This window comes from Pygocentrus nattereri, chromosome 1, assembly GCF_015220715.1.
Source record: "Pygocentrus nattereri isolate fPygNat1 chromosome 1, fPygNat1.pri, whole genome shotgun sequence".
Classification (NCBI taxonomy): Eukaryota; Metazoa; Chordata; class Actinopteri; order Characiformes; family Serrasalmidae; genus Pygocentrus; species Pygocentrus nattereri.
This window is the reverse complement of record NC_051211.1, coordinates 14,429,656-14,453,847: the sequence shown is the minus strand read 5'-3', so window position 1 is coordinate 14,453,847 and position 24,192 is coordinate 14,429,656. Positions and strand designations below refer to the sequence as shown.

General features: G+C 36.3%; 1 long non-coding RNA gene across 1 annotated transcript; it reads right to left on the bottom strand.

Moving 5' to 3' along the window:
• Positions 1-3,209: 3,209 nt before the first annotated feature.
• LOC119263059 lies at positions 3,210-8,770 on the bottom strand. Its single transcript, XR_005130074.1, has 3 exons — positions 8,734-8,770; positions 6,775-6,809; positions 3,210-3,260 (listed from the first exon to the last, which is right to left on the bottom strand). It is a non-coding gene; the product is annotated as an uncharacterized LOC119263059 (long non-coding RNA).
• Positions 8,771-24,192: the final 15,422 nt, after the last annotated feature.

Sequence of the window (24,192 nt, the reverse complement as noted above, 5' to 3'; positions counted from 1 at the left end):
TCCATGATGCCATGTATCCTAATAAGTTCTGGAGAAAAAAAAGGCCACAAACACTGGAGCTCCTCAAGACTGTATTTTTTTTTCTAACCATCTTCTTCACTGTGTATTAATACACTGTCCTGTTCAATCCAGGTTCACTTCAGCTATGGTTGTTGTAAACTTATTTGTTCTTGATCTAACAGTGAACATGGTCCTTTTCAGGTATGTAGCTAGCAATGTCCTGACTCATTTTTCTCAGTGTACTCTCTAATCTTCCTCGGTTTCTGACCACCGGAAGATGTTTACTATTCTCAGTGCATCAGTGACACTGGCATAGTGGTTTGTCAGTGTCACTTCTAGGCTGCGAGTGGTCCACCATACAAAAATACCCAGGACATTTTTTATATCAGTCACCCTGGGATCTGAAAATTGACAGTTGATGAAAGGCCAGAAGATGGCTATGTCATCTTGTAGATCCTACAGGGCTCATGTCACACCTGTGCTCAAACAGACTTAGATTCTTCTACTGATTTTTAAATGCCTTCATGGACGCTCTCCACAATAAATTTGTGACATGGTGGTTGGGTCCCCTTAAGAGCCCTAAGATCAGCTCACAGGAGCTGTACCAGACATTCGGCATAAAAGTAGTAAAGCTGCTTTGTCTCATTTTGGCCGTAATCAGTGGAATTTCCTTCTTGAAGATGTGAGGGCTCTGGAAGATCTGGCACTTGTTTAGATTAGCTTTTAATTAAAATGTTATTTATTTTACTCCTTGCATGTGCACTTTTAAAATACTTCCACTTTATTATATATATGTTTTGTGAATTGGACATTGGAAATAAGTTACTTACATGAAACACTGAGAGTCAGAGTAGCACTTGCTTCTAAATGTGCGTTGCTGGTCTTACACATATATTTTCCACTGTCCTCAGCTCTGATGCTGTAAATCCTGTAGCTCTGTGTGGTCCCTAGAAATGTTGTCCCTCTGAACCAGGTGTAATTCACAGTCGAGTAGATTAAACTATAGCATGTCAGAGTCACTGAACTGCCCTCCACTATTTCACCAGGAGGACTAACAGACACTGAGACAGTTACTGGACCTAGAAGTAAAGATTACATACAATTCATGGACCTAGAGAGTTTAGACTGAAAATGTATTCTGCTCAATTTGATCATTCAAATAAACTCACCTTCTGTTGTGCTTGCACTGACATTATGTGTTAGAGGGGTAATTGTTGCTGATGAATAAGAAGGAAGTTTTTTACATTCATTAATCATTAATATGTTTATAAATATATCAATGCCTTATTATTTTTAATTAAAAATGAAATGTTATTTAATATAACACCACCATCACCAATAATAATAATAATAATAATAACAATAACAATAACAATAATAATAATAATAAGTAGAAGAAGAAGAAGAAAAAGAAGAAGCATTCATAGCATTATCAAGTTTGCCAGCTGGCTCAGTGATTTGGAATTATGTCTGTTGTTTCTCTTGGTTGTTACAGCAAAGCTCTGTAATTCATTGATTTTGGCTGGTCAGTGACACCACTGTTCAACTGTTCAGGTTCCCTGTTCAAAAGTCTGGTAATACAATGTATAAAATGTTTGGAATATGTTAGTTCTATGCAACGTCACAGCAGCAGATCATTTAAAGGAAGCTAAGCTGTGAAAAATAAAGAAAAATTGAATGTGTACAGAATGTAAACAATGTTGATGATTCTGAAATGACAGAGAGAAATATATAACATCAAGAGTGAAATTATTATAAAATAAATATCCATAAAAACTCATCTTTAGACAGTGGTGAGAATCTAAAGGCAGATCACAAAAAAATGTAAATAGAAAATCACATTATTTCATTTATCACTTAATATCTTCTTGCTGTTTCCAAACTACCATAAGTATTAAACATATAAAGCAACTTTACGTGTCTGGTTTGTAGTATTTCGGTCTTCACCATACGTCATTATTGTGTATAAAATGACAAGTGATTGCAAACTTTTAAATGGTAGAGCAGCATAGCTGCATCACACCAACTAAATCTCCACAAACATGTATGTTTACGCAGCTCTAGATCATGCAGTTAAGTTGTGGAACAGTGCAGTTATTTTCATTTTCACCTCAACCTAAAGAGAGAATACAAAGTGATAAAATGGGTAACATAGAGGACACTGGAAGTTAAACCTGTACATTTCATCAGGAAAGAGAGACACTCCAGTCAAAAGGAAAAATTTAACTACGGCTGTATCTAAACGTGCCATAGTATGGCCTATTCTAATGATTGAGAGCAGAGACGAGCACTAATGCAGCAGGTTTGTATGAACATAGAGCTAAAACAGAACACAGGTAAATAATCAAATATAAAATGCATAAACAACAACAGACAGTAAAACAGGAAGTAGGCTGATGCTAAACTAAGTGCATTAATCTTTGTGGTGGAACACTGATGAATTAAAAAATGTCATGCTATTTAATAAATATATGTACATGCTGAATAAAAATTTGTTTCAATTTATTACTTCACCAGGGAATTGATAAAGGAGAAACTTACAGTTGGTGTAATTCTCAAATTTGGCAGTTATTTTATTCACTATGAGATGCAGGTCACATTTTTGCAAAATGGACCACACTAAAATTCTGATCCTAGTTATGGCCCTGTATATATACACATACATACACAACAAAACAAAACTTGGTTTAGACACTGGAGCCAGTAACGTTCCTTAACACATCCTCACAACATTAAAACCTACAAAAGAGATTCACTGGTTACTTCATTACACCTGCACTGTGTATTGAAATTAACTTACCTTCTGTTGTACTTGTGTTGACATCAGGTGTTGAATGGTTAAAAATTGCTGATGAATAAGAAGGAAGATGTTTTTACATTAATTAATCATTACCATGTTTATAAATGTATCAATGCATTATTAATTAATTAATTCAATTAATAATGTAATGTATTTATTACTGAATAATATAAATAACAAGACGAAGAAGAAGCATTCGTAGCATTATCAAGTTTGCAAGCTGGCTTAGTGATTTGAAATTGTATAAAATGTCTGTTGATTCTCTTGGTTTTTAAAACAGAACTCTATAATTAATTGATTTTGGATGGCCAGAGACAGAGACACTGGTCAAAAGTCAGAAAGAACAAATGTATAAAATAATGGTAATATGAATGTATTGAACCTACACTGTGTATTCAAATGAACTCACCTTCTACACTGTTTGGGGTGACCCCATGTGGTGAAGTGGTAATGCTTTCTGCTGAATAAGAAGGAAGTGTTTCACACATTCATTAATCATTAATATGTTTATAAATGTGTCTTTATGAGCCTTTTCTGCCAAGAATTGAGCCATTTCCTTGTTTTCAATGCTGGATTTTAAAATGAAAATCAAATGAACATAAGGTGCACGGACCAAGACTTCAGTGCAGCTGCTCTTAATGTCTGTCGTTTCTCTTGGTTGTTAAAGTAAAGCTCTGTAATTAATTGATTTTGGCTGGTCAGAGCCATCACTGTTCAACATGTTCACTGTTCAAAAGTCTGGAAATATAAATGCATAAAATTATTGTAATGTGTTAGTCCTGTGCAACTTCACAGCAGCAGATCATTTAAAGGAAGCTGGGAGAATGAAGACTTTTTAAATATCTACAGAATGATGAACAGTGATGATGATTCTGAACTGACTGAGAGAAATATACAACATCAAGAATGAAGTTTTTATCAAAATTAATATCCATAAAAAAAGTGGTGAGAATCTAAAGGCAGATCATTTGAAAAAAATGTTCTAAATAGAAAATCACATTATTTCATTTATCACTTAATATCTTCTTGTTGTTTCCAAACTACCATAAGTATTAAGCATGTAAAACAACTTTACGTGTCTGGTTTGTAGTATTTCGGTCTTCATCATACGTCATTATTGTGTATAAAATGACAAGTGATTGCAAACTTTTAAATGGTAGAGCAGCATAGCTGCATCACACCAACTAAATCTCCACAAACATGTATGTTTACGCAGCTCTAGATCATGCAGTTAAGTTGTGGAACAGTGCAGTTATTTTCATTTTCACCTCAACCTAAAGAGAGAATACAAAGTGATAAAATGTGTAAAACAGTAAAATGTGTATGTGTATGTGTAAACAGTAAAACAGGAAGTAGGCTGATGCTAAACTAAGTGCATTAATCTTGTCAACTTCTTTGGAACGCGTTGCAGGCATCAAATTCAAAATGAGCGAATATTTGCAAAAAACAATAAAGTTTATCCATTTCAACATTAAATATCTTGTCTTTGTAGTGGATTCAATTGAATATAGGTTGAAAAGGATTTGCAAATCATCGTATTCTGTTTTTATTTATGTTTTACGCGACGTCCCAACTTCATTAGAATTGGGGTTGTAGCATGAAGGAACTACAGTATATAAGATTCACTGAACTGTACTCCATTATTTTACCAGAAGGACTAACAGACACTGAGACATTGTTGGACCTAGAAATAAAAAATGCAGGTGAAAGATTGAAATGAGGAGTTTAGAATGGAAGCTTAGCTAATTAGCTGCTTAATGTGGATATATATTCATGGCTGTAACTAGCTATGAGGACACAGAGGTCTGGACCTCGGTAGTTTCAGAAGGGTTTTTTTTTCACTTTCTTCCAATCATGAGATTAAACGTAGAAACTATTATGATAATGCAGTCTACTCAGCGGCACAGTCACATTATCCAGGCCAACCAATGGAAAGGGGACAGAATATTTATTATGCTGCATTTCAGGGATGGTTCTTTTTCTTTTGTATTTTCTGTATTATGGCCAATCAAAACCTGTCGATATTTTCTAAACCCTCCAATTACCGTTTAGCAACTGTTACTATCCACAATTGTTTCAGTATTTAGCTAGCTAGCATTCATAGCTAGAGTGAAGACACTGAGATCCTTGCAAGTTTCTATAGGGTTTTAGGAGATTCACTGTAGAAAAAGTAATAAAACTACACAGAGAGTAGTGAGAGGTTGTCACCTGACCTCAGAACATAAGCATAATTTACATATTAATATAATTTATTCCATATTAATGTAAAATCTAAGCTCCATTATTAATTTCTTTATTTGGAGCACTCACAACACTGATAGCTAAATCAGCCACGGTTGGCTCCTCCCACTACTCCATGTGCTTTTTCTGTTTACTTTCTGATCGTCCATGTGCCCCTTTGTTTTGATCTTCCACGTGTTTTCTTTGTTTTGGTTTCCTAATCCGGCCCCTTGTTTTGTGCCCCCGCCCCTGATTGTTGCCACCTGTTTTCCACCTGTCCCTCGTTATCCCTGTGTTTTATAAGCCCCGTGTTTGCCCTTTGTTTTTGCTGGTCACTGTACTGTTTGATTGTTCTGTTTGGTTGTGCTGGTTGTTTTATGTTTATGCTGTTCAGAGTTCTGTGTTCATTTTTGTTATGTCTGTCCCTCCTGCTCTTCATGTCGGCTATATGAACCTGGACCGTTTTGACCATGACCCTGGATTTGCCCATAAAAAAGGCGCTTACATCCTCACAGAGGAATGTAAGAAGAATTTTGAAATATCTACAGAATGATGAACAGTGATGATGATTCTGAACTGACTGAGAGAAATATATCAAGAATGAAGTTATTGTAAAATTATTGTCCAAGAAAACTCATCCTTAGACAGTGATGAGCAAATTTCAAGGCAGATGATGAGAAAATAAAACTTGTAAATATAAAATCACATTATTTCATTGATCAATTAATAACTTCTTGTTGTTCCCAAAAGACCATACGGATTGAATAAAACATCTCAAACAACTTAAAACATCTAAAACAACTACAAAGTGTGTAGTTTATAGTATTTCAATCTTCACTGTATGTTATTAATGTGTATAAAATGACAAGTGATTGCAAACTAAATCTCCACAAACATGTACGTTTACGCAGCTCTAGATCATGCAGTTAAATTGTGGAACAGTACAGTTATTTTGGTTTCCACCTCAACCTGAAGAGAGAATATAGGGTGATGAAATGTGCAACATAGAGGACACTGGAAGTTAAACCTGTACATTTCAACAGGCCAAACTTCAGTCAAAACGAAAAAATTTAACTATGGCTGTATGTGTTGTAAACGTGCTTCCTCACATCCTACAGTGGTGCTGCAGTAGTTTTCAGAGTGAGTGAGACTAAGAAAACCGATTCTGATGATGTATCGTGAAGGTTGTAGTTTTTGGGGCTCAATTATTATGATTTTTTTCCTGTTACCCTGTGAATGCAGAAGCAAAGTAGAGAGCTAACATTACAGCTAGGAATTCATATTTTGGCCTTCTATAATGATTCAGACTAGAGCAGAGATGACCACTAGTGCAGAAAGTTTGTATGAACATAGAGCTTAAACAGAACACAGGTAAATATCCCAATATAACACACATAAATAAAAACAGGAGAGGCCTAGTAAACAAACAAAAGCATAGGCTACGTTATTCTATGCAAAGCTATGACGAGGGATTAAACAGGAACTAGGCTCTAAACCTTTGTGCTGAAACAAAATGCACAATGCCATGATATTCGTATGGGGGAAAAAAGTTTTGCATTATTACTTAACCAGTAATTCAATTAAGAATGTTTTAGTAAGCCCAAGAATAATGTGCAAAGTAAAAAAATAAACATATTGTGGACACCCCAACACTCCCAAATACAACAAAATACAACAAAAACACCGTAAGTAAACATACACAAGTGCACATTATAGCAAAATAACAATAAACAAAAGTGGCTCGTGTAACTTACTATAGGTAGAGCGTAATGCTGTTAGAGAATCAGTCCTGCAGAGGCAAAGGCAGTTAATAAGTGTGAGTGAAGAAATAAATACCCTGGATACCGACTCTTAAATTACGCTCATGTATACTTTCTCTCCTTTGACTTCTTTAGGCAATGTTTCATTGAACTGCCAGAGAAAAATGTCTGTAAAGGAAAATTTCACAGCAGGCAAATTTTTATATATGCACCAATAATTTTACATGGTAATGTGGCCGCCCACACATGAAATACTCTTTCCACCACACAAATATGCTGTGGCATGCTATAAAGTTATTCTGAGGTATCCCAAGCATGAGAAAGCAACTGAGTGAACCTGTATGCTACAGCACCATTAAAAAGGTCTGTGGTTGAAGGAGGCTAAACAATGACCTTTCCCTAAATTTGTATTTGAGTGCTTATTTTGCCTTAATAGACAATATAATCTCATAAGTTTATTTTCAGGGACCCCCCAGAATTTAGATTTTGTGACATTCAGGGGCCAAGAGGTTAAGATTTGGAGACTTGGGAGACCTCTCTGGTGAAAATGGTAATTGTAAGCTTCGGATCTCCTTTCTCCAAATTATAAGGATCTGATAACTGCAAGGTCATTGAAAAAGTATTCAAAGAGAACTTGGCCAAAACTTGGTGAAGGACGAGTCTTTTGAGGGCATATGTGAATGATTTACTATTGTAATAATATCTCGAACACTTTAATGTTGATTTTGCATTTGAGACCTGAACATCGAGCTGGGCCTTCTTTATGGGTCTATACCTGTGATGTTAATATGTAAAGATGTGTGACATGGTCTGAAAAACCTCCAGCAAATATTGAACTAACACCTCTGACTTTGACATTATTATTCATTTAGGTTTTACACACTATGTTTTAGTTTGTGTTTTTTTCCCTCCTGACTCAATAACACTACTTCATTTAATTTTAGTAAATCCTATAGTGCAGCTTTATTTTACACACAACTATGTACTTGACAAGTAAAATCATCTTCTTCATCTACATGAATTAGGGAGTGCTTCATGTAAATGATATGTAAATGAGGTACACTTAGGCTGGTTCTTGATTTCAGACACTGAAGCTGAATCATCATTTGTGCTCAAATCACTTGTTTCCAAGTCGTACGAACGTTCCAGTTTGTACCATCATTAAAGGCAGTTAAATTGCAAATTTGTGAAAATTTTAATAAATAAAGCATTTATGTGGGTTTTGTTCCTTTTTTTTGCGTTTCATTGTCTATTCTTATACAATTATGTAACACTGAGATTGTGTGAATGGTAGAATATTTTTTAAGTTGTTGCTGTTGTTAACAAAAAAAAAACAAAAAAAACTTAAATCACAAAAACTTAAGGGCCATTGTGCTGAATACAATATCGCATCATATTTTATGGGCTCCAAGTAGGCTGACAAGCAGTGTAGAGAGGAAGGAAGTTGCTCTGTAGATCTGTCTCTATATGGGTATTTGCCATCAGAGCTTTGACAGCCTCTGATGACTCTGAGATAACATAGAGAGCTTTTCCTATTTTGTTAGCAGACTTTTGTAACCCTTGATGTCTTTCTAGCTGTGCCATTGGAGGATTTACATGGTGTTTTTAATGATAATTTCACCAAAAAAACGAACAAACAAAAAACAAAAAAATGATATCATTTATGGTTGTCAGAATCTTACGTGGCTCTAACCCAGTACCAGCCGTATATTAAAAGCCGAGCTTGAGGGCCATTGTGTTGAATACAGTTTTGCATCATATTTTATGGGCTGCAGAACTGATGACTCTCAGACTCTCAGAGAGTTTTTCTTTTTCTTTAGCAGACATTTGGATCCCTTGGCATGTCGTTCAAGCTATGTCTTTGGAAGATTTAGGTAGTTTTGTTTTTTAATGAGAATTTCACCAAAATAAAACCACCACTGATAAAATCATCAGTACTTTCAGAAACATTACCTGGGGTAGTCCGTTGTACAGCGGCAGTAGTATGTCAAAAGCTGAGCTGTTTGATTGGTTAGGTTGGAGGAAGAAAGAAATAAATTAGAAAGAATGAAATAAATTTATGACAACACACCATCAACCATGTAAATAAACTGATATGTCTTCTAATAGGCTTATGTTTACATAGAAAGAAAAGATAAATGCACTGCTGTTAAAGTGATGATGTTTCAGGAGAGACTTACGTGGCATCATGAGCAAAAGAACCAGAGAAAGAGGATGAACCATCATCACTGTGGCTTTGGCCTATAAATGTGTACAGAAGCAATACAACAGTCATTAAATTTGTTGTCAGCTGTTCACCAGGATCATGACTGGATGCTGAGTTTGCTTTAACTTAGTGAAATTTTATATTAGCAGAGCTGATCCGGACTAGGGCTGTAAATGAATGGTCAATAATGTCAACAATAGAAAAAATCTGTAGCAAATCTTTTTATTGAATCTTTTCATTTAGATTTTTAAAGTGACGTCCAACCCACACTGAGTTAATGACTTAACCTGAAGAGGACAGCAATTCATTTATAGCATCATACCAATGTGAGCAGCTAGCTGAAGAAGAGCAATTAAAAGTTTAAAAAGAAGTAAAGCGTTTATTTTGAAATTAATGACAAAGTCATCACAAACAACATATGCATGTCTGACTTAGTTTTCCACAGATGCTGGTGTGGATTGTGAAGCAGCAGAATTTTGAGTAAACTGACAAACAAACGACTCTAGTTCTCACTAGAGCTGAATAAGTGGGCAAAAATAATCACAATACATCAAGAAGTGTTTAACAATACACAACTAGTCAAGATCAGGGATGGATCATGGTCTCATGAACTTTATAACAACAATAGCAAAACAATGTTTAATAATAATTTAATGCTAAATCATGAATTGAATAATAAGTAAAAGGATCAAGAACCCATCAACTTAAGGCAGCCCGGAGATTTTTTTGGACCTCGTGTTGTGCACAGTGGCACATTCTGGAACAGGAAAGGGCTTTTTCCCCCAAACTGGTGCTATAAATCTGGGGGAATATCATTGTGTAAAATGTTTTTGTATTTCATCGCATTAACATCCATCTTCACTGGAACTAAGGGGCTCAGCCCAAACCCCTAAAAAGAGGCTCAGATCCTTAATCTCCTCCAAAATGTACTCTTGGCTCTATGTATTCCATAATGTTCATAGTGTTCACCTGGCATTCACCAAACAAGAGATAGCCAGAATTTTTAGACTGGGGTGGCCAGGTAAGACCTAGAGATTTTATTAGGGTGGCACGCAGCAAAGAAAAAACACAAATAAAATAGTGTTTCTATATTAAAATGACTTAAAAATATATGTGTTGAATTTTTTCTGTTCAGAACTAATATATGTATAAAAATAAATCAAGACCCCATGTTATTAAATGTGCATGCTTTTTCATACGTAATAAATGAATACACAAATATATATACACATGTATATATATATATATATATATATATATATATATATATATATATATATATATATAAACATATATAGAAATTATGTTTGATATGTTTTCTTTAAAATGTTTTGATCTTACACTAAAATAAAATCTCTTACCTTATTAAGACAAGTTCCTGACACATACAGCAAATGATGGGTTCCTGGAAGTGCTGAGCTTTTTTAATGCAGTGAGGTTACATGTGGCTAACGCCTTTTTTCACATGACTATCGGTGTTATACAGTCATTCTACACTAATAGAAAAGTATATATCTCACATGAAGACAACAGTTCAATGTCTAAAATTTTTCTTTGCACCCATTGGGCTCCCTAATAAAAATGAAGCATCATTTAGTTGCTGACCATCCTTTTATGACCACAGCATCACCATTTTCTAATGGCTACTACACCATGACAGCTGCAGTCTAAAGACAATCATTTATCTATAATACACTTGTTGTGACATGTGTCAACAGAAGTGTCAAAATAAGCAAAACAATCATCCTTCTGGTGTTTAGATTGAGCTTTCATATAGCACAGTGGCTAACACATGTCGACCCACATCACACATCCACCCAGCAGACTGGTGTTTAGTTCTCCACCCAGGCTACATCATACTGTACCAATACACTTTCATGAGAAAGATTACTAATGTGATACTAGCTTAGGTTGTGATCAGACTGTAAATTGTTCTGGAGGAGTCTCTGCCATATGGGATCTTAAAAATCTTTAAATAACAGTAAAATCTTCAAATGTGGTAAAGTTTTCATGTGATGTCATTTTAATGCACAGTAGCATTAGCTTAGTTGTAGCATTCATGTTTTTACTGATAAATGACCTTGTATTTCAGACAATCCAGTGATACTCATAAAAAATGAATAGGACAAAATATGTCAGCTTTTGAGTCTTTTTGTATTCCACAGAATGTGACACAACACTCTTTCAAAACACTATTCATTTTTGTCATAGATAAAACCAGCTTAGATCTGGGCTTCCAAATATGGGCCATGACGCCAACTACAATATGATTAATATGATTTTTATCTCTTTTTTCAGTACTGCAGAATTGAAACCCTCTGCATTGTAGTTCGTAGTTAGGTCCTTTTTTGGTTAATAGAAAGCTAATACAATTGATAGCAACAGCCCTCCATCTCCAATACCTTTAAACTCTCCAGGCAGTTTCCTTTCAACTTTAAAATATTGAGTGTTTCATATTGTGTTTTAATGAGGCAATAATATTAATACATTTAGTTAGTCTAACATTTAAAATCTGAACTGCAGTTTACTTTCAATATCTACATCTCTGCTCTAATATCTTTCTCTGAGTGGTTACTTTCATGCCACATATGCCACTTTCATGCCACTTCCTTCCCAACTGTAATGCTGTGGCTGCCGGAGTTAACCAGAAGACGGGTACAGGCAAAAAGTGCCCTTTTTTATAATCTTTATTATGATCAGATAACACACAAGTACACAACAATGCTTGGATTCATGAATAAAACAAAAAACATGACACTGAGAACACTAACCAATAGCAGAGTGTACAAGAGTAACGCTGGTCAAGGAACAGGAGAAACAGAGGGGTATATATACAAACACTCATGACAAAGGACAGCTGACAAGGGTGAAACCAGGAACAGGAAATAGGTGAGGCCTGAAGACAAGAGCAGGACAAGGTAGGAGAGGACACAGAATAAGAACAACAGCCCGTATCAGACCAAAAGTACCAGTTACACCAACACTTCAACTTCAACTCCTATCTGAATCATGATTTTTTCCCTATATGCATGTTACCTCTCTGTCTGAAAGTTGCCTTGCCATTGCAAACTTGCCATCCTGTCACAAAGTTGCCATTCCAAATCCTCCATCCCCCTATTTCTAAATGTTACCACTTGTTTAACCACCTCTGTCAAAATTGACACTGTCCCAATGTAGCTACTCTTGTCACAAAGTTGCCATTTTGGGTTGCTTTGTGATTATGGCTGGGTATCATTCAAGAGTTTTTGATACTGATACTGACACTCATACTTCAATACTGATTCCTGAATTATTGCTCCTGTTATTTTCACATTTACTAAGATCTTTATCCTTGGGGTAAATTTGCTCCATGCAATTTAAACCTCCAGAAAATGATTAGAATTAAAATTCTTATCGCAGTTTGTGTCAGGTACTATGTTTCTTTGCAAAAAAATTGTATTAATCATTTATTTAGAAACTTTAAATGCTGATTTGGGTCAAATTAACCCCAAAGATAATAGGACAGTTAACCCCTTCAAATGCCAGAGCCCACTGGCAAGCCCTAAGTTTTATTGCACAAGAATAGCGCAGTCCCTGTAGCTGCTGAATAATAAGCCTTAGTGTGAAATAAGGAAATAAGGTTTTAATGTGTTAAACTGTTTTTGATAACATCTCTTAAAAAAAGTTAAATGAATGTAGTAGGAGAGTTTAAGGACCTCTGCTGTTTGTACATATAAATGTTCAACAAAAAAGAGGTGACAATTTGCCTCAAGCCTGTTACATAGCATAACATAAATTTTTCTGCTGCATAGTAAATGTGCTACGTTATCATGTTTTCATGGCAGATTGTACTTAGTAATATAATAGCATAATTTTACTGTTATTGTTAATGTCCTGGCATGGTAGTCTGCAAAGGGCAAAATTAAAATGCAAAATGGCAATGTAATCCTAAATTTGAATTAAAATTTTCCTCTCATACATGCAAGTTTTTGGGTTCAAAATGAAAATTCAAATTCAGTAATTCCATTTACATTTGCCAGTTGGTGCACTGGTACCGACATTTCATTTACTCAGAGATTTAAATGCTTTATTAATTAGCGTCATTTAAAATTTAAATGTATTTCCAAAACTGCATGTTCATGCATTATTTGATTTTGCAATAACAGTGTCAAAATGATGATTAAACACCAAACCAGCAAATGCACAACATTGTCACAACGTTGTCTACATTCTTGCAACATTGCTACAAAGTTGTCAAAAAGTGAGGCTGTTTACGTTGCCACAACCTCCAATGTTACCTAAGTAACACTGACATACTGTATTGTGACTTCCTATTGACTACTTTGAAAAGAGAAGGAGGATTGTCACAAAATACTGACAACACTGCCACTACGTTGTCATAATGTCATCAGATAATGTTGTCACAACTTTATGAGGAATGACTTTTCATGGTTGTGACAACATTGTGAGTATCAAGACAAAAGGTTGTCACAACATTGTCACAACAAAACTGTGTTTACTGGGAACCTAGAAAGATATCAAAATTCAAATGCAAATGGGAAACAGCGCCTCTCCTCTACTGAATTGCCTACTGTGCTCATGCTGTGGCAAAAAACTTTTGCAAATGCTTTAGACCAGACTGCATTTTCATTTTCATGATCTTGCCAACCTATCAATCTTGCCGTCAAGGCAGAGGCCAAGATCACACAGAAAAAAAGGTTTTTATCTAAAAACATGGTAGCCAAAGAGTTTGTACCCACTCTTATACTAGCAGATGAGGTAGCAGGCTAATAGCTACAGACACATACCACCAACCACAAAACACGCTTCTGTCTTTAACTCTCTCTCTCTCTGCTCTCAGATTCTTTATCCTCTACAACGGATGTTAGTTGAGCATTAGTTACTGAAATAACCTGTACTGCGGTGTGATTCACCGGTAGCTGGCTAACTACCATAGCATTAGCATCACACCACAGAACAATTTTTTTTTTCTTTCTGTCACTTCAATACAAGTCATTCGAATTTGTGCTCTTGGATACAAGTCTTTGTCTTCCATTGGGTGTTTTTAATCACTGGTTTGCTAGAACCCAGCCTGTACTGTGGTGGGAGGCCTCATACACTCATCTTAGCTTAGCTTAGCAGGCTACAGCATAAAGCACTACAGACCAGGTCAGATTTCAGCTTTTTGTCACTCCAACATTGTCAGATGTTACCATCAGATGACTTTGCTCTCAATGTTAAAAACATTTATCATCTATACTTTTGATAGCAGAGCACCAGTTCACCAAATTGAACCTGCATTGGGGTGTTTGGATCTCTTTACCTGCCTGCAACACATTCCAAAGAAGTTGGGACAGGGGCAACAAAAGACTGGGAAAGTTGAGGAATGCTAAAAAAAACACCTGTTTGGAACATTCCACAGGTGAAGAGGTTAATTGGAAACAGATGAGTGTCATGATTGGGTATAAAGGGAGCATCCCTGAAAGGCTTAGTCGTTCACAAGCAAACAATGTTGAGAAACAATGTTTCTCAATGTGCAATTGCAAGGAATTTAGGGATTTCATCATCTACAGTCCATAATATCATCAAAAGATTCAGAAACGTCACCGGCTTCTCTTTATTTAAGTTACTTAGCAAACATTCTAGAATTATTTGTAGAGTACTGACTCATGATTGTGTCACATTTAAGACAAAACCGTCAGTTTTCATTTTATCTAGCCACCTTGTTTATCTCAGTATAGCATAGAAATAATAAGAGATATGAGTAAGAAAAGAAGAAAATGAAAATGTACAGAGTTTATTTGTGTTGCATGAAGGCAATGCTGTGTGTGTGTAGCAGGAGAGAAACAGTTAAAGTAACAGGTGGAGTGGTCTGCATCATATAATTCTCAGTCTTAAAACAAGTCCCACTCTGGCCCTGAGGGTATGTATACTAATCATATTGACTTTTTAAACCCAAATATCTGGAAGAAGTTAAACTAAACTGATCAAAGATATTCTGGGGAGAAATCTAATCTTTAGTAAACTAAAGTTACTTCAAGTAGTTCATACTACTTTGTGAAAAAAAATCAAAATGACAATGTAATGAAGTTTGAATTTATAATAAAATATAATACAAAAAAGTCACACAATTGAGTTTATTGCAAAAAGGGCCCATTTGATACATCGCTATTCATGTAAGGAATGTAAGCTTTTATGGCCCAAAATTGTTTGTAGTTTCAATAGTTAACTACACAAAAAGTGGCAAAAAGCAATTTTACTACTTGAATAACTATGCAAATATGAATGTAGTTAAACTACCAGCCCCCCTAAAATGTAGTGAAATGTCTAGTTTAATTACTACTCCCCAACACTGATAGAAACCCTGTGATTGTTTTTACTAGAAGAGTGAAAGTGCATCATATTGAAGGTTGATATAATGTAAACAGTAACAACTGAACAGCAAATAATATTTACCCATTTATTTGTAATAATAAATACTAGAAATAGTACTTGTTAAACTGTTGTTTTGCACAGCCCAAATAAAATTCTTAATGATAATAATAATCACACATTCCTGTTGCTCAAATATACAAAACTGATCAAATTCAGCATTGTGTGTTTTCCTGTCATAATACCTGGCCTCCTTCTAAATCTTTGTGTAAAGGAAATGTCAATACTACTGCACTGAATTTACAGATTTACAGTGATTTACAGATATGCTTCCATATCAGGAAGTAATGATTCCTAGTTTTTGAATTCTGCAGCAGTGAGATCATCAGGCACATGGAAGTGTGATTGTGCAGTGCTGGAGTCCAGAGTAACAGGGGCTTTAGGACAGAGAAGAAAAAGAAACATGAGGTTCCTCAGACATTTATATACCCTGTGTTGCATGAAGGCAATGCTGTGTGTGTAGCAGGACAAAATATCCTCAGTTTTGCTAAAAGGTGTATAAAATCAAGTGCAAAGCCATGCAATCTCTATATACAAACATTGGCAGCAGTAGGGGTCATAATAAGAGCTCTGTGCATTTAAGAGTGGCACTGTCATAGAATGGCACATTTGCCACAAGTCAGTGTGTATTATTTTTGCCCTGCAAAATCTTCCCTGAGCAACTGTGTCATCATTGAAACGTAACCACAAAGCTCAACCACAAAGTAGCAGGCCATGCAAACTCACAGAGCAGGGCTGTTAAGTGCTGAAGCGAGTTACCACTAAAAATCGCCTATCCACACTACAGAGTTTCAAACTAACTCTGAAAGAAACATCAGTGAAGAACTGTGAATCAGGAGCTTCATGAAATGCGTTTTCACAGCCAAGCAGCTACACAAAAGCCTAAGATCACTATGTGCAATAAGCATCTGCTAATGTGTTCTTTAGAGTGATAAATCACACTTTACTAACTGGCAGTCTGATGGACGAATCTGGGTTTAGCTGGTGCCAGGAGAACCCTACCTACCAGAATGCATAGTGCCAACAGTCAAGTTTGGTGGAGGAGGGATAATGGAGTGGAGCTGTTTTTCAGGGTGGGCTAGGCCATTCACATTACTCGTTGTGAATTGACTGTAAGTGTATTTTACTCAGAGAGAAGATTAGGAGAAAAGGACTAGGCAAACTTAGTTTTGCTGGACCACCACTGGCTGCATGGCATTGTCACAAGATCTTTCTGTCCTACTACTACTAACAATAGAAATAAGTAGAATATTCAGTAATTGCTCAATTACATCAAGATACTTTAATTAAACAGGTATACAGGACTGTTATTATTGTGTTCGGTGTACTATGCTACACAGTCATCATCCAGTGCTGGCGTACAGCTATAGTGGATAAATCTGGGATCTCAATTGACTTGTTTGATAATTAATTTGATAAGTCGGACATGGTACACTACATTTCCAAAAGTATTCGCTCGTCTGCCCTCATATGCACATGCATATGAAATTCAGTGAGATCTCATTCTTAATCCATAGGTTTTAATATGATGTCGACCCACCTTTTGCAGGAATAACAGCTTCAACTCTTCTGGGAAGGCTTTCCACAAGGATTATGAGTGTGTTTATGGGAGTTTTTGACCATTCTTCCAGAAGCGCATTTATGAGGTCAGACACTGATATTGGACGAGAAGACATGGCTCGCAGTCTCCGCTGTAATTCATCCTAAACATGTTCTAGATGCACCTTTTGCCATGGAAGTGATTGGAAAATTTGAATTCAATTATTTGGATGGGTGAGTAAATACTTTTGGTAATATAGTGTATTTAGAAACAGAGCACGACTCATAAGATAAGATAAGATAAGATAGACTTTTACTATCCCACTGGGGGAAATTTGCATTATTACAGCAGAATACACAGTAAGCAGAGTAAGCAGAAAAGCAGAAAAAAGAGTAGTAAGTAGACAAAGATGTCCATCATACAAAATACAAAATATAAGACCCATTTATGACCCATTTATGTGCATTTTTGCCACATATGAGCCTGTGGCCATGAAAGTGATTGGAACAGCCAAATTCAATAATTAGGATGGGTGAATGAATTACTTTTGAATTACTTTTTGAGTGAATTACTGCTACTCATGAATGAATCCATGGAGACAAATTTAGCTAAATCTAGATTATGATCACAGACTGTTATTAGCATAGTAATACATCTGTCAGACTCTAGGATTATTTCACACAAGATGCCTTCAGTTACTCAGAATCAAGCAAAACTTTAAGTTAAACCCTGTAAATAAATTGTTGGTGTGCAGGTGGGGTCCATTTGTGGAGGTGGCTTTTCCAGTTTATAACCTGTGGGTCTTCAGGTTTGCCTCCATCAACCTGCAGAACTATTTCACCACGCAAAGAACTGGCCCACGACGACCAATCCAATTTGATAGCTGGCACGTTCCCTGAGTTTTTCCAGCAAGATGGTGCACCACCACATTATGGGTGTCAGGTCCGATCATTCTTAGATGAACAGTTTCCTGAAAAGTGGATTGGTCGTCGTGAGCCACTTGAATGGCTCCCAGGGTCTCCCGATCTGACCCCCTTAGACTTTTATCTTTGGGGTCATCTGAAGGCAATGGTCTATGCTGTGAAGATACGAGATGTGCAGCACCTGAAACTACGGATACTGGAAGCCTGTGCTAGCATTTCTTCTGCGGTGTTGCTATCAGTGTGTGAAGAGTGGGAGAAGAGGGTTGCACTGACAATCCAACACAATTTGCAGCACTTTGAACACATTTTATAAGTGGTCAGAAACTTGTAAATAACTCATGAAAGAATAAAGTTACGTTAAAACCAAATTTGTGAAATTCTCAATAAGTTTGATGTGTCACATGACCCTCTTCACTCCTGTCTGAAAGTTGCCAGGTCTGTCCCAGAATTTTCATTCTCATCCCAAACTTGATATCCTGTGCCAACGTTGCCATCCCAAATCCTCCATCCTCCTCTTGCTGCAATATGTCAAAATTGAAACTGTCCCAGCTTTGCTATGTTTGTTGCAAAGTTGTTGTTTTGGATTGCTTTGTGATTATGGCTGGGTCCCAGTTATTTTCAGAACAGATGCCAAAATGTTTGATGTTGTGACATGTTTATATTACATGATCATTTTTGCCATGTGTGCTCTCATTAGCTTAATTATTATAGTAGTCATGACATCAGATATTTCTGTCAAAACATGTAGCACCGTATTGTGGGCTCCTGGCACAGTAGCTGCGGTGGAAAATACAACAGAAGGAAAAGCAGTGTTTTCTGTTTATGTGTACGCTATGTATAAATAATGTACAAACTTGATACTTTAACAGTAAACTTCAGCTTTAATTTCATTTATTTGATTGAATATCAATTGAACTTTTGCTTTTTCAGAAACATCTTACCACTAAATAGAAAACCAGAAGACATAGAATACTAATAGAGTTGAAAAAATAGAAATGGCGTTGGTTATTAACTGTAGTTATATTTTTTAATTTTTAATTATCAACTGCAGCTGACTATAATGCAAAAAGCAAACATGATCATTTCAGACTGACTCATGTTTTTTATGCTTTGGTATTTGGCATACGTCCAAGGCAACCTGGTGTGTACATCTCAAATATGGATAGAATTAAAACATTGATAGGCATTATAAACATCATAATAAATTTTGAATTAAAACATTTATTGATATGAGATGGAAAAGGGGAGAGGTTTTTATATCTGAATGACAGCACCACCTTGCAACACACTTAACTTGAGCCCTTTTTAGTTGTTCTTAACATTAAATGAACTTTAATGTCGGGCATTAACTAATCACACTATGTGTAGGTAATAGACTGTCTTCTCTTCACCTCTTTCAAAGCTTAAATTCAAAATTCAAATACACTAAAATGCAGTACCGAAAAATCCCATGGCCTTTAAAATTTGTAACGAGGACATTCAAGATTTAAATGAAGATGTAAGGAGCCAAAAGTATATTTTGGAAATATAACTGAGTAAGAGTACCAATACCATGTAATTTCAAAGATACTTAAATAAATTACACAAAATAATACCTAAAAAATACTTAAGTGTGGTAACAAACTACAACTACTTTTCCACCCTGTACTTAATTAACTCAAATTTTTTTATCTGCCACACACAAGTCAAAGAGGCTGTTGCAAAGCTTTAGCTGGTAAATGTAGAACTTACATGCTTTATAAGAAACACCAAGTTATAAGGGTTAATTAAAGCACAGGCATTAACAGCTCATCCTGTTTTTTCTGTTATTCACTCTCTGTAGGTCGAGTCTGTTATGTGGTTTGTATCCACTGTGATGGTTCTGATGGAGATGAGTCCACAGAGTCTAAAGCAAGAAAACACACAGGTAATAGGGCTAAACACTTGGACAGAAACATTCACTGTCAGCACATTGACATATTCTATCACACGAATGGACATACAGACAGATCATAAATAGGATAATATTAGGACACCACAATAGTTTGGCATAGATTCTACAAGTCTCTGGAGCTGTACTGGAAAGATAAAGTTGCTCCCTCTGTTGGTGTTTTGATGTTTGTGGTGGAGAGCACTATGTAACTTTGGCATGTTTTGTGGTATACATGCAATTCTTTCATAAATTCTTCAAACCCTTTCTCTTTTTCACATTTTATGTTGCGGCCTTGTGATAAAATAAAAAAAAGTTTTTCCCCAACATTGTAAAATATTGCACTGACATAACCGTTCAGACGCTTTACTCTGTACTTAGTTGAAGCACCTTTGGCAGTGATTACAGCCTCCAGTCTTCTTGGGTATGATTCCACAAGGTTTGCACACTTGTATTTGGGGAATTTTTGCTGTTCTTCTTTGCAGATCTTCTCAAGTTTTGTTAGGTTGAAAGGGGACCTTCAGTGGACAACCATTTTCAGGTCTCTCCAAAGATGCTCAACTAAATTCAAGTCTTTCCCAATCATGTCAAATTAACTGAATTTACCACAGGTGGACTCCAATCAAGGTGCAGAAGCATCTCAAATATGATCAAGAGAAATGGAAGGCCCCCAGAGTTCAGTTTCAATTTTCATAGCAAAGGGTCTGAATGCTTATATCCAAGTGAAATTTTACTTTTTCTTTTTTTTAAAATAAATTTGCTCTTTCTCATTATGGGGTATTGAGTTCAGATTGATGGGAGGAAAACCTGAAATTTTTAATTTTAGCATGAGGACTGAAGAAAGGGTCTGAAGACTTTCCAAATACATTGTATATGCCCCTTTTTATAAGTCAACAGTGGCTTACTACTCTAGAATGTTCCTTCACTTTTTAGCAAGAAACATTTTTAGCAACTAAATTAAATGTGATGTATGTGTATTGTGCAAAATAGTAAACCAGGTGTGAATTTCTAAAAGGCTGAAATTAACTTCTTATACAGCAGCTTTTTGTTTGGATATTCTGTTCCACCTCTGTTCCACTTGTACAGGCACCTAAATGTAACTGCTGCATGATTTAAGGTGGATTAAAATTCAAATAAGAAGCTAATTTCAGGTCAAATAGAGGAAATAGATGCCTTTTAATCGGTCTGGAGTCCATGTTAGGCTAATGCTAACCTCCAAAGACAGGCCAATCTTTTGTGTCTACTGCCTCAGAAAACATAGTGGACTACTTTAGATGCAACAGACAAGACAGCAGGAGAAGACAGAGGGGCTGCTGTGCTTTCATTTTCAGTTTAAACATAACTGAAACATCCATAGCTAACATTAGTGACATTTGCACTATTTATATGTTGCATTTTCTGTGCATATTTATGGAATACTGACATAATGGTTATGGCAAAACTCGTACCTGGGGAAGAACTGAACTGATATACTGCCCACTACTAACTTTATGTAAAATAAAGTTGACCAATGCTTGTAACTGGTGAAACATGAAGATAAAGTCACAGTGAAAACACTTACTGGCATCAGAAGATGTTGCTTTGTAGACCTACACCTGTGTTGTGGCATAAGGGGGAAAGGTCTCAGTCTAACAACAAGAAAGAACAACAGATTAAAAATGATTTTGCAGTTACATTTTCATTTGTTCATGTTTGTAACTCTCTTTGGCCCTGAGTGTCTGGGTGAATTTTTGAAGTGAGGATCTTACTGTTAGAGATTCATAGATATCATCTGAGATCTTGGTCGTAAGATTAAGAGCCGTGTATGTGTCGTCTTTGGGATCTGGGCCAACATTCTATATGAAGAAGAAAAAAGGAATTTGTCAGCTCCGTGCACAGCTGCCTCTCTCTGCAACTGTATGCCTAAACAGCACTGCATGGCTCTGCACTCTACCTGGAGGCCATGATGAATAATGATGCACACGTTCTAATGGATCACACACCTCATATTCATCTTCAATTGCTGCCTTCTTCTTCTTCTTTCTCCTGCTTTCACCAACTTCATATTCATTTCTGCTTGTTGTCTTATTCTTCCTCCAGCTTTTACCTACCCAGTATTTCCTTCCATCTGTTTTCCACTTCTTCCTCCTGCTTTCAGGTAATAAATGACAACAGCTCTACATTGCGTATTGTCATGCTTAATTATTATTATAGCAATTGATAAATATGTTGATATTGTTTTAGTTCAGCATGATGTTTCTTATGCTTTTTTAAGCAGGTTGTTGACATTTTTTAAATGCTATTATAAAAAAATGACATTTACAATTTCCTCTTTTTCTTTTACAAAAACAACTGCTTATCTTGAATTCTCTAAGCTAAGATATTATGTTTATAAATAGAAACAACAACAAGCTTGAATACAATCTAATGTCCATGTGCTTGCATAACATGCATGCATATGAAGAGATGTCACAACACATATTGACTAAAATATTTGTGTTCAACTACATAGTAAAGTTCATTTTCATGGTTCACAGCAAGTCGTACTGCCCTCTAAACCACACTGACCAGTCTGAGCAACCTTAATGAAGATTGGATGTGGATGTAAGAGAAGGTTGAGAGAAGCTTTGGGAATGTATTTATGGAAAAGTTTTGGGTGACTATTGACTTGTAGTGTTTACTTGAGCACTGGACCACTGAGACTAAAGTGCTAAAGTAAAGAAGCAAATTTGGCAACAAAACATGTCTTGGCTGCTCCACTACATCTGGTTTATGTCAGACCGTTCCTTGTGCTATTTGCTAATGTAACCACTCTAGACCGGTTTCACAAGCATGGATTAAACCTAGTCTTGAGCTAAACTGCTGTACCAATGCTGAATCAGCACTAGAAATGATTTTAGTCTAGGCTTAGGCTTAATTGGATTCGGAAAGCTGACCCTAAATGTTGGATATAGAGTTTGATTGTAATTGTGAGCATCACCTTATCCACAGAATGGTGACGAGAACAGCTGTAGCGAGCCCTCCACAGAATCCACCGATGCCAGCAGCTGCAACCTGTGCTTTACCTGAGTGAGAGGGTTAAAAATACCTGAAATAAAGGTCTTTAAACCAGAAAACAGAGTCATGTAATTGAGTAGCTAATGCTGCTCACCTATACATGTGACTGGTACAGGACGTGCATAGTCATGGCCAATTCTGTTGCCAGCCTTGCAGTAGAATGGTGCAATGTCCTCTTTAGTGATACTGGTGATGCTGTAGGTCTGGCCATATGCCACAGGTTCACTTTCACCTTCTTTATACCAGGTGTAGTCCATCACAGGTGGGTTAGCGTGAGCCTTGCATGTCAGGGTCACAGACACTGACGTCTTCTTTGGCAGGTCTATAAGTACAATATCTCATTTTGAGCTACTGGTCCTAGAACTCAGTCAGAGTTAAAGGGAACTCTTAAATACATGATGTATAAAAAATATTGCGTGCCAAAGGACTACAAATAGTCCTTTACTTACATAGAATATCAAGTGGTGTGTACTCTGAGAACGCAGATCCATGCTGGTTGGATGCCCTACACTTGTATTTGTAACTGTCTTCAATGCTGATTTGTTCAATGCTGTAATTCTGACTGTAGGCTATTTGTAAATCTTTTCTTTCTGATCTCTTAAACCAGGTATAGCTCTTCACAGGTGGGTTTGCTTCACTGCTGCAAGTCTGAGTCACTGAATGACCCTCACGTATTCCACCAGCCATTTGTAGAATCTATGCCAAGTTGCAGTGAAGCTGTTCTGGCAGTTTATAGTGGTTCTAATAATAATATAATTATATATAATAATATATAATATAATTATAATCTGTAGACCATATGTGTCATTGGGCTCCATTACTGATGGCTCCCTTCCTCGGCCCAATCCCATTTCACCCCTTGCCCCTACTGCTTAGACCTTAGTGCTCTGTTTTGCGTGCTCAGGTCTAGGGTTAGGGTGTCCCAATTTTTGTTGAGATAGAGGGGTAGGGTGAAGTGTTAGGGCTACATGGCCCTCCAAACTGAGTATTATAAGAAAATAAGAAAAAACAGCAAGATGGCTGCAAAAGTGACCAAAGAAACCCACAAATGTATTTAACTTTCCCATTCCACCTTAAATAGTCCTGCAATATTGACACCTGAAGCGCAAGAATGTAACTGCTGCACCATTTAAGGTGGAATAAAACAATTCGAAGAAGAAGCTGGTGAATAGTTAATTTCAGCTTCGTATCACCAAAGAATTAGTGGTGGGCAATAATAAATTGTCTTATATCCCCTCTTTGAAAGCTTATGATGCCCTAAATGTAACTGAAGCCCAGCAGCGATGTTGCTGAACTTTTCCTTTCTCTGGTATCACTGAAGACAGGCTGGGTTGCCTAACAGTAGCCTGTTAATGTTGTTTTTTTTTTTTATTTGAGGGTTGTCCCA